Source organism: Dasypus novemcinctus, chromosome 7, assembly GCF_030445035.2.
Source record: "Dasypus novemcinctus isolate mDasNov1 chromosome 7, mDasNov1.1.hap2, whole genome shotgun sequence".
Classification (NCBI taxonomy): Eukaryota; Metazoa; Chordata; class Mammalia; order Cingulata; family Dasypodidae; genus Dasypus; species Dasypus novemcinctus.
In genome coordinates, this window is record NC_080679.1 from 91,338,152 (window position 1) to 91,354,362 (window position 16,211).

At 40.1% G+C, this 16,211-nt stretch overlaps 1 long non-coding RNA gene across 1 annotated transcript; it reads right to left on the reverse strand.

Moving 5' to 3' along the window:
- Window positions 1–8,029: 8,029 nt before the first annotated feature.
- On the reverse strand, window positions 8,030–14,400 carry LOC131279300 (uncharacterized). Its single transcript, XR_009186684.2, has 4 exons — window positions 14,317–14,400; window positions 9,305–9,367; window positions 8,485–8,565; window positions 8,030–8,100 (listed from the first exon to the last, which is right to left on the reverse strand). It is a non-coding gene; the product is annotated as an uncharacterized lncRNA (long non-coding RNA).
- Window positions 14,401–16,211: the final 1,811 nt, after the last annotated feature.

Here is a 16,211-nt window from a genome sequence, read left to right on the forward strand (position 1 = left end):
CCTCCTTGACCCGTGTGGAGCTGGCCCATGCGCAGTGCTGATGCGCGCAAGGAGTGCCCTGCCACGCAGGGGTGTCCCCCGCGTGGGGGAGCCCCCACACGCAAGGAGTGCACCCATAAGGAGAGCCGCCCAGCTCGAAGGAGGGAGCAGCCTGCCGAGGAATGGTGCCGCCCGGAATGGTGCCGCCCACACTTCCCGTGCCGCTGACGACAACAGAAGCGGACAAAGAAACAAGACGCAGCAAAAAGACACAGAAAACAGACAACCGGGGGAGGGGAGGGGAATTAAATAAATAAAAATAAATCTTTAAAAAAAAAAAAAAAGAATTTTCTTTTTGCTAACATAAACCACCCATTACCAAAGGTGAAGGCTTTAGGAGACAAGTTGATCCCTGCAAGGTACTTCATAAACACCAAGGCACTAAAAGAGGGTCTTAATGGAAAGGACTGGTAAAATCTTTTCTCAATGGACATCAAGAAAAAAAATGCAATCTATCGTTTAAAAGAGATCTGTTACTTTTTTTTTTTAAATGACCATAACCAAGATGAATTAAGTGATGCTCAGGAGATTTTTTATGGGATAGGAATGCAGGTGATTTTTAAAATTATTATTCATACTGTTGCTGGATCAAGTTTACTGCCTCCTATGAAAGAAAAAAAAAGCCTGGCTAAGCATAAGTTAGAGATAAGCATACTCTATCCACCATGGAACCTAGGCAGGATTCTTTTGGAATATAAACTCTATTTTCAAAAGTAACTATGACCCAAGAGTTCCTTAAAAACCAAATTTCCCTAGGAAACAGAAAGGTTTGTTTTGTTGTGTTCAGGTGATGGATGTGGTAGAATTGGATGTGATATCTATTTGAGGGACAATTTTTGAGTTTTGATAATAGAGAATAACTGTATCCATCAACAGCAAATTCTATAAGGCATATGTCATTTGTTTCACAGTTTAGTTTTTTGCTATGCAGCAATATTTGCTAACCATAATCCTAATGAAATATAGCTGTGCTGCAAAAGAAGCATTTATCATCAGAAATACACTTCTTTCCTGACATAAAAAAAAGATCCAGATTAACTGTACTTTTAATACAAGATGGAGTGCTATTAGAAAACCGTTAAGGAAACTGTGGCTTTCATTTGGATTCTGGGAATCCCATAATCAAAATTTACTTCCTTCCAACCTAATGCTACAACAAGGTCAGTTCTATAGAGCCCACTGTTGCTTAAATAACTCTGGGGAATATTGTTAGATGGGGCTGTTCTAGAAGAGGCAATGGTCCTGTGACGGGTTCCCCTGCTTAACTTTCCTAATTGATTCCATCAGATGCTCCTAGCAGACTAGCTGCTAGCCTCATCCCACCCCAACCCTAGAGTGACTCCTAATAACTGCAGAATCTTAGAGACCTCTTGCCAATTCAGAGCAGGGTCTCAGAGCTGCAGCACAGGCTTGTCAAGCAGATGTGTACTAAATGCTGCAGCCAAGTGCACAGCACATTTTCCTAAGTGGAAATACTGTGTTAGAGACAGAACATTACTTAACAGTAGGTGGGCAGTTCATTCCTAAACAGCTCCTTCTTCCACACCAGGGACCCTGCAGAAGCAGCCTTCTGCAGAGGCTGTGGGAGGAAAAGGCAGCACTTGTAACTATTAGGATCAGACAGTAGCTACAGAAGACAGTCTCTTGGGAAGCCCCTGTCTGTGATTTTCCTACGTAAACAACATAAAACAAAACCCCTGGGCTTGTCTTTCACACAAACAAGCTGCATAAAGCTTTCCTTCACATGCGTGTGCTGTTCTGCTGTTCTCTGTTTCGTTTTATGACTGCTTAAAGGTGTTTTTTGGCCCAGGTATGTAAAGGTAACCCAAAAGATTAATAAGTAGCCACCCATCTCCTTCTCAGGAAAAATAATATTTGTTGAGTGCCTGTCACCATGCAGGAACTCTGCATCCATTACTGCATCTCTTACTCACCAAACATCTATTTCCAGTGAGTTGTTGAAATTTAAACTGCTGGCTACCAAATCAGAGATTACACTCCTGTTTTCATTCTAGCACAACGAGAGGAGGAAAAGTCACAAATGGTGTGCCATGTCCTTACCTTAACAATCCCCTCTTCCCCAGGCCTTTACCTGCTCCTTGGCAGCCAGACCCACCCCTAACTTCTGTGGGGCGCAGGCAGGAGTACCTACGCAGGCCCACAGACCCTACGTCTAAATATTCAAACGTTCTAAGGGTCCTCTGAAAAGTAAACATGGGGCCCTTCATGCCTGCATCCAATTTGTGCACCAATAATTTTACATAAGAATTAATTAAAACAGCATAAATTGGAAACAATCCAAATGTTCTCCATTGAAAGTATCCGTCTACATAAGGGAAGCAGACTTGGCCCGATGAATAGGGCGTCCGTCTACCACATGGGAGGTCCATGGTTCAAACCCTGGGCGTCCTTGACCCGTGTGGAGCTGGCCCACGTGCAGTGTTGATGCGCGCAAGGAGTGCCCTGCCACGCAGGGGTGTCCCCCGTGTAGGGGAGCCCCACGCGCAAGGGTGCGCCCCATAAGGAGAGCCGCCCAGCACGAAAGAAAGTGCAGCCTGCCCAGGAATGGCGCCGCCCACACAGAGAGCTGACACAGCAAGATGACGCAACAAGAAGAAACACAGATTCCCGTGCTGCTGACAACAACAGAAGCAGACAAAGAAGACGCAGCAAATAGACACAGAGAACAGACAACTGGGGTGGGGGGGAGAAGGGGAAATAAATAAATAAATCTTTTTAAAAAATAAAAAATAAACCAACCTATTAAAAAAAAAGTATCCATCTACATAATAGAATAACCATGCTGCCATTAAAAAGTGTTGACAATATAGAAAAATATGATTTATTGTTAAGTAAACAAAGATTATAAAGCAGTCTTTATAATTGCTATTCTGTTTAAAGTACGTATAGGAAAAGAAAATACACAAAATATTGTCTTTTTGTGGTTCCAAATTATATTTATTTTCTTTTATGTATTTTCAGTATTTGCTAAAATGTTATAATAAACACTTTACTTTCATAATGAGGAAAAAATGAAATAAACTTATAATTCAAAAATATTCATATGCTTTAATCTAATAATCCTACCTCCATTTATCTCTTCAAGAGAAAATAAAAGATGTGGTTGAAGGTCCCAAGGGAATTCATCACAATGTTATTTATAATAATAAAAATATATAAATAACTAAATTCCAACAACAACATAATAGTTACATAAGTTATGGAAGAAATAAAATGAAATATAAAGAACTCAAATTGCATTTTCAAAAATGAAAAAAAAGAAGGTGCACAAAAAAGTCAAAGAGAAAAGGAAAACAGCAAATTTAAATTATTTTAGCAACCTAAGTTGCTTCAGTATTTAAATAAAACCAAAGCAATCTCTTGGGGAAAATGTTTCTTTTGACTTTGTTTATCTTTCAAATCCATTAAAAGGTGAAAGAATTCAGTAAGGTTATTGAACCTTTGAAACTTCCTTATATTTTCTTTTGCTGTACTCTCTCCTCTTTCTTTCCTCAAAGCGATTAGCAAACAAATTCTTAAAATAAAAAGTGATTTCTCTGCTGGTCTATGTGGGCACAGAATGCAGGGCTGCCCGGGAGAGTGGGTGCTACTCCAAAGCAGAACTAAGGAGAAAGCACCAAAGGCTAAAGGAGGTGGTGGTATTTACTGAGGCAGCAGAGAGATCACGGTTCTTGGTGGAAGCTCTCAGAAAGAAAGGGTACGTGACCCGTCAGGGAGGTAAAGGTCTAGAGTTTAATAAGGGAAGGAATCTTGTGATTTCTCTGTCTCCAGAAAGAGCAAACGCACCCCTACTCCCATCCCGCTACCACTCATACCCATCCTGGGACTTTCTATCCATCTGGAAAATCTCTCATTTATCACATATTTATTGGCTGATGTGATGGACAAAGACAGGAGGGAAAAGGAGAGAGGCTGCTCAGTTCAGTTATACCCCAGTAGCTGTGTCTGAGCTTCACCTCTTTTTCTTTAGAGAAACTGCTCCTTCTCTCCATCCCTCCAGAGAAGTGTACCATGTGAAAACTGTCATTTTTTTTACATGACCCTACATCCTTGACCACAGTGACTGGTTAAGTAGTAGACAATTTACCCAAGTTCAGCCGCTCACTGTATTTCACTCCCTTGGCCGTTGCACTGGGTTAAACAGTTGCCGTGTGACCTGAAGCAGGCCAAGCAGACTCCTTCCCTGGCTTTTTCCAAGCCTGGGCTGGGAGACGAGAGCTCCTTCCCTCCAGTCAGGAGGCTATAAAGATGTGAGCCTGAACCTGCCAGGAGCCAAATGAGAAGCAGAGGAGAAAATAAGGCAACAAGCAAAGACTCAGAGACACAGGATGGGGCCTGCTGGCATTTCCCTGTTTCAGAGCTCCCTGAGTCCACCACTTTCTCTGTCCTCCTGGCTGTTTGGCTACATGAGCTATTACCTTCCTTTTCTTCTATAGCTAGTTCCAGGTCTGTTTGTGCCATATGAAACTAGAGTCCTCACCCATGCAGGGACTGCCATCGTGAAGTTCTGTGTTAAGAGACCAATGAGAAAATTTCCCAGACCTAGTGAGGCACACAGATACAAGGTTGCTTGCTTCATTGGACTGGAGCTGTGGGGAGAGATGACGGAGCTCCCACTCAAGGGGACCAAGGAAGGTTTCTGCTGGGCCTGAAGCTTTTCTCAGGGGTGACAGGAAAGACATCCTAAACTGCAGAATTACTAAAAGCAGAAACATACAAGTGAAAAGAGCATGGTGAGTGTGTGGCCTGATCATGGATTGTGGTTCCAGAGTTGAAAGTAAGGTCATTGTTTTCCAGCCACACATTCTAGGGCTAGTAGGACCAAACTGGCATTTTGGTGCATTTGTTTTGGTCACCTTCTAAGATTATCCTGCTTTCACCAATAATCATCTAGAGATATCAGGGACACCTCACTGCTCTTTGGAAGCGTGGGCTCCCCTGTCCCAGCATGCACACACGCATGTGCACACACACATACACATCATAGACTCCCACATATCCAGATGCATCCTCAGGTCCTACATGTTTCCCTCATTCCTTTCCCAGTTTAAACATCTTTCATGCGAGGGACATCTAATTTTTTATTTTTCTGGGGAAATTGCGGAAGGTAGTAGATAACTGTTATGATGTTTCCATCCTAACATAATTAAACAATTACATTAAACACCTTAGCCCAGAATAAATTTAAAACTTTTTAAAATGGGAATCCTGTATGTTATGTATGATTATTGTGTAAGCTCACAACATCTCTGATTTTTAAAAAATAACTTTTGCATCAAAGGACTTTATCATGAAAGTAAAAAGACAGCTGTGGTGGTTTGGAGTTGTATGTACATGTTCTTAAACATAATCAATTCCTGTAGGTGTGAACCCATTGTAAAACCTTTTAATGAGGTTACTTCAGTGAAGGTGTAGTCTTCTTCAATCAGACTGGGTCCCAATTCTATGACTGAAGTCCTTCATAAACAGAATAAAATCAGGCAGGCAGAGAAAAAAGCTGGGGGAAACAGGAAATTGAAGGACAACAGAACCTGGAAGAGAAAGGAGAGGCCAGGAGAGGCTGCCATGTGCATTGCCATATGACAGAGGAGCCCAGTTCTAAGGATCACTGGCAGCCAGCTCTAGAATGCCAGTCTTTGGGAAGAAAGCATTGCCTTAATGATGCTTTGATTTAGACTTCTCAGCCCCAAAACCATAAGCTAATAAATTCTCATGTTTAAACCAACCCATTGTATTTGCTTCAGCATCCAAGGAAGCTAAAACAACAACCTACACAACGGGAGAAAATATTTAGAAACCACATTCAAATAACATTTACTCTCCAGAGTATATAAAGAAATTCTACAACTCAACAACAAAAAGACAAACAACCCAATTTAAAAATGAGCAAAACATGAACAGATATTCAAAACTTGAATAGACATTTCTCTAAAAAATATAAAATTGGTCAAAAAGTATATGAAAAATGCTCAATATCATTAGCCATTAGGGAAATGCAACTAAAAACTACTATAAGGAGATATAATTTCACACCCACTGGAATGGCTACTTCTTAATGAAAAATTGCAAGTATTGGAGAGGATGTGAAGAAATTGGAATATTCATTCATGTGGGGCAAGGGGAAGGATGTAAAATGGTGCAGCCACAGTGGAAGACAGTTTGGCAGTTCCTCACAAAGTACAGAATTACCACATGACCTGGCAATCCCACTGCTAGGAATAGACCCAAAAGAATTGAAAGCATGGACTTCAACAGATATTTGCATACAGATGTTCATAGTAGTCATTCAAAATTGCCAGAAGATGGACACCAACTCAAGTGTCCATCAACTTATGAATGGATGCACAAAACAGAATATTTTTCAGCTATAAAAAACAATGAAGCTCTGATACATGTGACAACGTGGTTGATCCTTGAAGATATCGGAAATAAGTCAGACTCAAAAGGACAAATACTATATGTTCTCACTGATATCAAATAATTAGAATAATCAAATTCTTAAAGTTAGAAATGAAAACATAGGTTGCCTGAGGCCAGGGTTGGGGTAGGGAATGAGGAGTTAATGCTTAAATTGTATAGTTTCTATTTGGGGAGATGGAAAAGTAATGGTAATGGATGGTGGTGATGGAAGCACAACATGAACATAGGGTTAAGGTTAGGTTAGGGTTAAGGTTAAGGTCTGATGGTGGTGGAGGGTGGTTTCCCCAAAGGAAATAGACTGTCACCACCATCAGACCATGAGGTTTGGGTGGGCTGGACCCCAGCCCAAGCCCCAAAGCAGCATGTGATCCATGCTTAAGTCAATGAGGGTCCTTTCAGTTCCATGGCCACTGCTTTTTGTTTTTTCTTTTCTTTTTTAGTTAGAGATGCTGTAGGTTTACAGAAAGATCATAAAGAAAATACAGAGTCGACAAAAATGCAGAGTTCTCATATACCCGCCCCCATTTTTAACAATTTGCATTAGTGTGGAAACTTTGTTACAATTGACTAGAGAATGTTACTATAATTGTACTATTAACTATAGTCCCTAGTTTACATTAGGGTTCACTGTCTTTGTTGTACTGGCCGATGTTTTTTGTTGTTGTTGTTATTCTGATAACATATATACAACCTAAAATTTGCCCTTTTAACCACATTAAGATATATAATTCAGTGGTGTTAATTACATTTACAATGTTGTGTTACCACCACCACTGTACATTAACAAATCTTTTCCATCACCCCCAAACAGACACTTTGCACCAATTAAGAATTAAATCCTTACTCCTTATCCCACCCTGGACCCTGGTTACCTGAATTCTAGTTTCTGACTCTATGAGTTTGCTTATTCTAATTATTTCATATCAGTGAGATAATACAATATTTGTCATTTTGTGTCTGTTTTCACTCAACATATCTTCAAGGATCATCTATGTATCAGAACTTCTTTCCTGTTCATGGCTGAATAATATTCCATTATGTGTATAAATCACATTTTGCTTATCCATTCTTCTGTAGGTGTACAGTCAGGTTGCTTCCATCTTTTGGCAATTGTGAATAATCTGGCCACTGCCTTTGATTTGGGAATTCTGACCAGTCTAAGCAGACAAATCCTGTGCATTTGCAAAAAGTGGTGGGAAGAGAAACTCTCTTTGTGCCCACTGGGAGTTAGGAGGACAGACGCCTGAAACCCTCCCAACAAAGAAGACAGCAGAATGGGGAGACAGAGTGGGACAGCCTCCTCTCTTACCTGAAGCTAGATCACTTCTCGAAACATTCAGTTATGTGAAAAAATGCATCAGCCCCAGGTAATGAGGGCTGCAGTAAATACCCTCCTTTTTTCTTAATCTAGTTTGAAAAGGATTTTCTTTCATTTGCAACCAACAGCTCTGACCAATATAATGGCAATCTTGTTTCTCTTAAATTTCCTACCTCAGACTTCCAGAAACCTTTGTGAAAAATACAATGTTTTTCAGCAATACTTTTCTAAGGCTGTATTCTATTAATAAATATCTAAAACATGTTGTGTCATCAGAGTCCTGGTCCTTCCAACCACTCCTCCTAGAAATGAGAGGGGATAAACAACAAAAACAGGAACATCACCTATACCGCTAATAAAATGTTAGGTTGTTTTTAAGTTAACTCACTAATATTCACACTGATTACCTGAGCAAGGTATAGTTATTCCCACTTAGAATAATGCAGGCTGATAATTGTTAAAATAAAAACTCAGATCGATCTTATAGATTTTCAAATATGGCACATGAAATTCCCTAAAACTAGAAATTTTTTCACTTGCCAAATAAGTCCAGCTGTGCCTAGTGAAAAGTGTCAGATCGTGGAGGAATGCACACTCTGCTTCTCCTTACTGTGCTCCTTCTTACCTTTTAACATTACCTGCCCTTTACTCAACGTTAATTCAACCAGTGTTTACTGACTACCTACCAAGCATTCCCATCCAGTGTGTGGTCTTTTAAACTCAATTGACGGATGCCCATTCTTCTTTACTACTCAGTTTCATCCAATCTGCAGATAATATTAAAAGACAGCATCCTGCTTATGCCTGTAACTGTGAATATGCAACATATCTTTAGTGGAAAGTTTACAAATAACCACAAGAGGGGGCTGATATGCAATTAAAGTAAAATTTTATGAGGGGAGGGACTATTTAGGCAGAATATTTAAATCTTTCCTTACTAAAAAAATTGAAAGGAAATATATATGCTTCTAAACTTTTCACCAAATTGAAACACTGCTTATAACAAATTTAGGAAATACTTATTTTAAAAATTGAATAATACAGGGAACAGTTGTAGGTCAGTGATTGAGTGCCTGCTTTCCAGCCACTGGTCCAGGGTTCAAGCCCAAATACCTCCTAAAAAAAAGACTATCAAAAGTTTCTATCAACTTATTCTTGTTTCCTAGACTCTCCCAATTTAGACTGAATCTAAATTCAATCACTTTGATGTCACTATTTTTCCCTTCAGGTTTATAGTTTGAAGATCTAGATGGCTCTTGATTAATAACAGTAACAGAGGTTCACCACTGGTCCAGAAAATTCAAAAAAGACGAAAGGAACATGAGCCCCAAGGAGGCCTTTGTCTTCTCAGAGACCCCACCTCTTATCGGGTCCAGGTGACAACAGAGGGTCACTGGCTGCAGAGTGCCCCGGCACCCATGAGATGCACAAAGCAGGGAGTCTGGGTACAGATCCTTGCATTTAGTGCTATTACCTGCCAGGTGAAGCAGCAGAGAAAAGGCTTACCTGCTCCTTCTGTGACTCAGTGTTGTGCCGTCAGTGTTGCTCTAACTCAAAACGGGAAGCGTCCTGTTAAGAAAGAGAACACCTAAAAATAAAACCTGCAGAAAGTACTTTGACCTTGGCTTGAAAGTCAGCCTAGTGCCATGACAAGAAAGGCCTTTTCCATGCAGATTATGTTCTTAAAAGCCATATTTCATCTGCATGCAGACTCCCTGTAAAACCACACTCTGGAAATGTGCATCTTGGCTGGTCTTCAACTGTAAAATCATTATGTTTGGCTCTGGTTATTCTGGACATTAGATGTCTGCTAAGGCTTTCTTTCTGAAATTCCTTGCACAAAATGTTAGAGGTGATAAAATGGATTAATAGTGACATTTAAGCAAATCGGCTCTTACTGTATGTATCCAAGACTAATGGTTTTTGGAAAGGATTTAAAGCCAAGGTAGGGAAAAATGTTTGAATCCAGGTAACACGGTATATACATACTTAAGAATTAACAACAATGAACTAATAACTTTTCTTGAGGAAATCTATCCAGAGAACTAAGAAAATATACTTTTTAAAGTGTTAATAATTAAATCCAAAATCATGGGCACTTTCCTATAATTTCTTGCATATCTTAGAGTCATAATAGAGTATTTAAAAATTTCAATATTACAAAACCTCAGGGGTCCGTCATATATATTTCATCCATATTTCAAGGATAACTCTTAAACTGTGATAAAAAGCCATTAAAGAGAGGAAAAAAAAGCACTTATACACTTAGGTAACTTTCTAAGGAACAGCTGCCACCAATTAAAGAACAAATACTCTTTAAAGACTCTTGGGGTTCAATGTTCCCTCAGTGGACTGAAATGTCTGGAAAAATGGACTTCATTAGCTACTACAAAATTATTGAAAGGATATTTGAAATGGCATTTAATACCTGCAAAGACAAGAACAATCACTGGTTTAAAGTTTCACTCTAAAGATTGGTAAATAACACTGATTACAGGTCTTATTCAGACAGAAAATAATGAATATGTGATGAAAGAGGAATAATGATCCAAAATGCTCTTAATCTTGGATTTGTGCCTATTGATTGGCCTGAAAATAATGGTGCTAATTGTTTGGTAAGAAAGCCAAATGCTTTAGAAAGTCATTAACTTCGTAGGAACAGGATCTCCATTTCATTGTGCTACTATAGTATTTTATCGAGTAAAGCCTCCAACCAACTGTATACTTAGGAAAGATTCCACTGTGAAACAAAGTCAAATAACACTCCTCTCTACTCTGCTAACTCATAAAAGCTATTTAGGCACTCTTTATAGTTCATCAAACATGTTCTGAGCATCTACTGTATGTTCGGTACACAACAGAATCAAACAAGTAATTCAGAGTTCCAAAAGATAATTATTGATCTCACATTGGCTTATTTCTAACAAGCTGAAGAAGTAATGACCTTCTCAAAGAGTAAATTTACACTTTAGACAGGCATTCCTGAAACACTTGGCAAACTTTCATGAACAAACATTTATAAGCAAAAAGTCACATTAAAGAGACAAAGTCTTTTTTTTTAAAATAAAGTTTTAAATACCTTTACTTTCCATTAATTTTCCTTGAGGACCCAGGTATCCCAATTCCAAGTTAAATTTACATTCTCCTTAATCCACTTTTGAAACCTTAAGTGTATCTTAAATCCTGAGCCTGGTAATCGATCACTACTATACACATAAGTGTGTGATTAATGAAAATAAAGAGGAACTAGTCAGTATATTCAAGTATTGAAACTTGCCAGATGGGGGCGGCAGACAGCAATTTGCAAAGACCCTTGGGTAGCTAGGCTCCTGAGGTCCCGACCTGGTGGTGGTGGGAGAAACCTCAGGGCCTGGAAGAACTGGGCAAGATGGATCTGCTGTACAGAAGCTGTGTAGAGAGGCTGGCAACAAGAAGCTAGCAGCCAAGAAAAACAAGGAAAGAGAACTAGAAAGGGCTGAATGCAAAGTAGAAAGAGCTTGGGCTTGGAAGTCACAAAAACCTGACTTCTGACAATTACCAACTCTTTCACTTTAGGCAAAGAATTTAATCTCTCAGGCTTTGGTTTTTTCAGTTGTAAAACAAGTATCATGATATTATCACCTCACAGAATTATTACAAGATTATAAAATGATGCATGTAAAGTGCTTTGCACAGAGTCTACAAGCACACAGTAAAGGCCTAACAAATGTTATGAGCTATTATTACTTACCACTGCTACTGCCAGAGAGGTTAGCAAGTACTAGCCTCTGAGTACCTGAATCAAAGAAGGAAACAAATAGGCAGCTTATAGAAGCCAAAGTTGGGGAGGTGAAGGAAGTAAGGCAAATCTGAATCCAGAACGGTGAGGAATCTCCTATCCACACTTTGAGTTGAGCTGATGCTTTTTGGTACACTAAAATCTATCATCTAAGAATGTCCTCCTAGTCCCATCCTCTCTTTTTTCTTGAAGACTTATTTTTATTTATTTCTCCCATCCTCTCCCCTCGTTGTTTGTGTTCACTCTCTGCTCTCTGTGTGCTCATCTTCTTTTTAGGAGGCACCAGGAACCGAACCTGGGACCTCCCATGTAGGAGGGAGGTGAACAAAGGCTTGAGTCATTCCGGCTCCCCGCTTGTTGTGTCTCTCATTGTGCTTCCTTTTTGTGTCTCTTCCTTGCATTATCTTGTTGCATCATCTTTTTGCATCAGCTCACCATGCCAGTTTGCCGTCTTGCTTGTCTTCTTTAGGAAGCATCAGGAACCAAATGCGGGACCTCCCATGTGGTAGGCAGACACCCAATGGCTCGAGCCACATCCACTTCCTCCATCCCTCTTAAATGCACCTTGCTCTGAATCCAGTCATTTATAGGAAATGTTCTGGAAAGAAAACCTGGTGTCACTTCTAAAGATTGATTTATCTTAAATAGCATTTATTAAGATTGGAAAGAAGTATGTCTCAAAGGAAGGCTTGCTTGGATGTACATGGTAGGATCTCCACCAGAGACTGTTAGCTTGTTTGCTAAAAACAAAAGCAAACCTAAAACTGATACTTGGAAGTTGCTTTAATTTTTAACTCAAATAAATGGCTCCTTTATTTGCAAAAATGTGAAGTAAGCACCCCTCTCTTGTTCTTGGAATAAATTCTGATGTTTCCATACATCTTAACACAGATGCCGATGTCTGCCAGATGTTAAGTATTCTGCTTGGTAATGTGGATTATGGACATTTTTAACTGTACTGTGCCCTTGAAGAATTACAGAAATATTTTTGGCCATAAAATACATGTAGACTGGCCTTGGTCATACTTAGTATACTTTAAGACTGAAGAGTCCAGACTTTGGGAAATGCGCTTTGGGGCATTTTGCGAAGGACCTTGGCCAAGCAGTGTGGCTGAGGACATTCTCTGTGTGGAGGGTGATTTTTCCCATCACCAAGCATTCTGAGGTGAATGATGAATATTCTTCCAAATAAGGAGGGAGAGAGACTTCTTTGCTCCAATGGGACTGAGGGTCAGATACTTCCTGAGGCTTGCCGAGGCCTGGAAGTTCTGCTAGTGAATTGCTAGCTGCGCCTGCTCCTGCGGAGTTCATTTAGTGACAGCTCTAAGTCCCACAAGTACACCGGCAACATTAAGCACTTAACCTGAGATTCCTTTAGCATTTATTAGGGTTTTTATTAAACACCCTGTTTTGGCCTATTTTTAGTAAATGGCACTGCCATTTAAATTTACCCAATTGTTCACAATGGAAACTTCTGTTTTTCTTCCCACTCCTACACTGAATCCATCAGCAAGTACTGCCAATTTTGCCTCCAAATAGACCAAATCTCAAGCTCATGCTCTTGCTTCCCTCTCCTCTTTACCACTTTACTCCATCTCTCTGATGGTTAATATTATGTATCACCTTGTTTAGTCAAATACTGACTTATTTTCTACCATGAAGGCATTTCATAGACGGGATTGTAACATTTACAATCATTTAACTTTAAGTAATATGGGTGGGCCTCATCCAAACCTTGTTGAAGATTTTGACAGCAAGAACTCAGGGTTCCCGAGATTAGAAGGAATTCTGCCTCAAGACTATATCTTTCAGGGCAGCGGACTTGGCCCAGTGGTTAGGGCGTCCGTCTACCACATGGGAGGTCCGCAGTTCAAATCCCAGGCCTCTTTGGCTCGTGTGGAGCGGGCACATGCGCAGTGCTGATGTGCTCAAGGAGTGCCCTGCCACGCAGGGGTGTCCCCACGTAGGGGAGCCCCACGCGCAAGGAGTGCACCCGTAAGAAGAGCTGCCCAGCACGAAAGAAAGTGCAGCCTACCCAGGAATGGCGCCGCCCACACAGAGAAAAAGCACAACAAGATGACGCAACAAAAAGAAACAAAAAAGAAACACAGATTCCCGTGCCGCTGACAACAACAGAAGCGGACAAAGAAGACGCAGCAGATAGACACAGAGAACAGACAACTGGGGTTGGGTGGAAGGGGAGAGAAATAAATAAATCTTTTAAAAAATAAAAAGACTACATCTTCCATTCCTCCCTGAGTTTCCAGTCTAAGGACTTTGGATTCAAGAATCCAACATCACTCTTACCAGAATTTCCCGTCTCTGGCCTGTCCTATGACTTCCAACTTGCCAGCCTGCACAATCCTATGAGCCAATGCCTTATAATAAATCTCTTTCTTTATTACATATTGTATTGTATTATATAGATATATATATAGATGTAGATACAGATATGTATATTGTGTTTCTTCTGTATTTCTAAAGAACCCTGACTAATATAAAGTTCCAGTGTTTTCCACCTGGATTACAGCAGGAACCTCGCACTGGTCTGTCTTCCTGTTTCCTTTCTTGGCAGTTTTATGCTGTTCTTTACAGAGCAACCAGACATTATTTTTAAAACATAAAAGAGAGGAAGCAAATGCAGCTCAAGCTGTTGAGCGCTTGCTTCCCACATGCGAGATCCAGGGTTTGGTCCCTGGTGCCTCTGAAGAACAAAAACAAACAACAAGCAAACACAAACCAACTCAGGGAGCCCATGTGCCTCAGTGGTAGAGTGTCGGTTTCCCGCCTACGAGGTCCTGGGTTCAATCTCTGACCCTGGTACCTAAAAAAAAAACCACAAAAGAGGTTCAGTTACTTTCCTGCTTACAACTTTCACAGTTTTACCAGTCTTCTCAGGATAGATAAACAAATATTTAGCATGACCTGCAGGGCCAAATCTGTTCTTGGTGAGCTTTAGAGGTTAGAGAGGGTCTTGGCCTCTGGGTAAAGCTGCCTGGAGAATAAAAACATACAAGGGGCGGTGGAGTTGGCCCAGTGGTTAGGGCGTCCGCCTACCACATGGGAGGTCCGCGGTTCAAACCCCAGGCCTCCTTGACCCGTGTGGAGCCGGCCCATGCGCAGTGCTGATGCGCGCAAGGGGTGTCCGCCCAGCGCGAAAGAAAGTGCAGCCTGCCCAGGAATGGTGCCGCACGCACGGAGAGCTGACACAGCAAGATGACACAACCAAAAGAAACACAGATTCCCATGCCCCTGACAATAGAAGCGGACAAAGAAGACGACGCAGCAAATAGACACAGAAAACAGACAACCGGGGGGGAAGAGAGAGGAATAAATAAATAAATCTTTAAAAAAAAAAAAAACATACAAGGGTGCAAAGTGATCATTCCAAGTGTGGGCTGCAGGGCAGGTGACATAAGACCATGATTTCTTGAGATTCCTCCTAGAAGGGTATCCAGTATTCCTATTGGTGGGAGACTGTGAAGACGACAGGAAAAGAAATGTGACCAATTCTGTAGGCTGGTTGGTAGTCGGGGAATATAGCAGTGACACAACCAAGTTGTGAAAGCAAGCAGCTTCACTGTAAGTGAAGCAACACTCTTTGTCTTAGTCTCAAAAGCAAGAATCAAAAATTGTTGAGCCTTTATATAATAATGGCTTCTGTTTATCATGTACTACTAAGGGGCTGGCTTTGTGCCAGGCTTTTTTTCATGCTTGATTACCACAACCTTCTAAGATAATTATTATTGTTTCCGTTTTGGCTATATGGAAACTGAGGCTCATATAGCTGAGGTTGGTTGCTAAAAGTTACATGATTAATAAGGCAAACTTTAAAAAATTACCAAATGACCTTTTTTCATGTAGAAAAGAAACTGATTTAATACTTAATTTATCACCACCTGATGTATCATATAAAATCAGGGGTTTATTTGTTTACAGTGTTTTGTTTTTGTTTTTTTTTTTTTGTCCCCTTACTACTAGAACAAGAGAGCTTCACGAGGGTAGGATTTTTTTTTGTTCACTGCTGCCACCCAGCACATCAAATGGTGCTCGGTACTTACAGTCCTTCAACAAGAATTTTTACATGGATTAAGAAATGAGTGAATAAATGAACATTGACTGTCGCTTTAACCGCTATTTAGTGCGTTTGATTCAGAGGTTTACAAAAGCAGGAAAAATTACTGTGAATATCCACATGTCCATAGACTTGGTGTTAGGTATTTTTTTTCTTATTCTCTCTACTAATGAGCTGCTATTAAAATACAACTTTCCCTTATTCAACCAGAGGTTTCCATTAGCAACCAGAATTAATTAAATTATGAGTCAACGGCAGATGACATACTAAGGCAAATTACTCCCCCCTACACACAATTATTGTTTTTTTTGTTTTTCTGACTATAAAAGTAATATAGTAAAGAACACAACTAGATTTATTGATTTTTAAAAGCAAGATATGTATTGTTTCGAAAGGTTCCAAGATATTTTTACGTGAAAAAAAAAGAAAACAATATGCAGAATAGTGTTCACAGTGTTCTTTTCTCTTGGGAAATAATAATAATAATGTTACTGAGTATTTACTATGTGCCAGGTACTATATTATACCCACCACATGAATTATCTCATTTAATTCTTTTA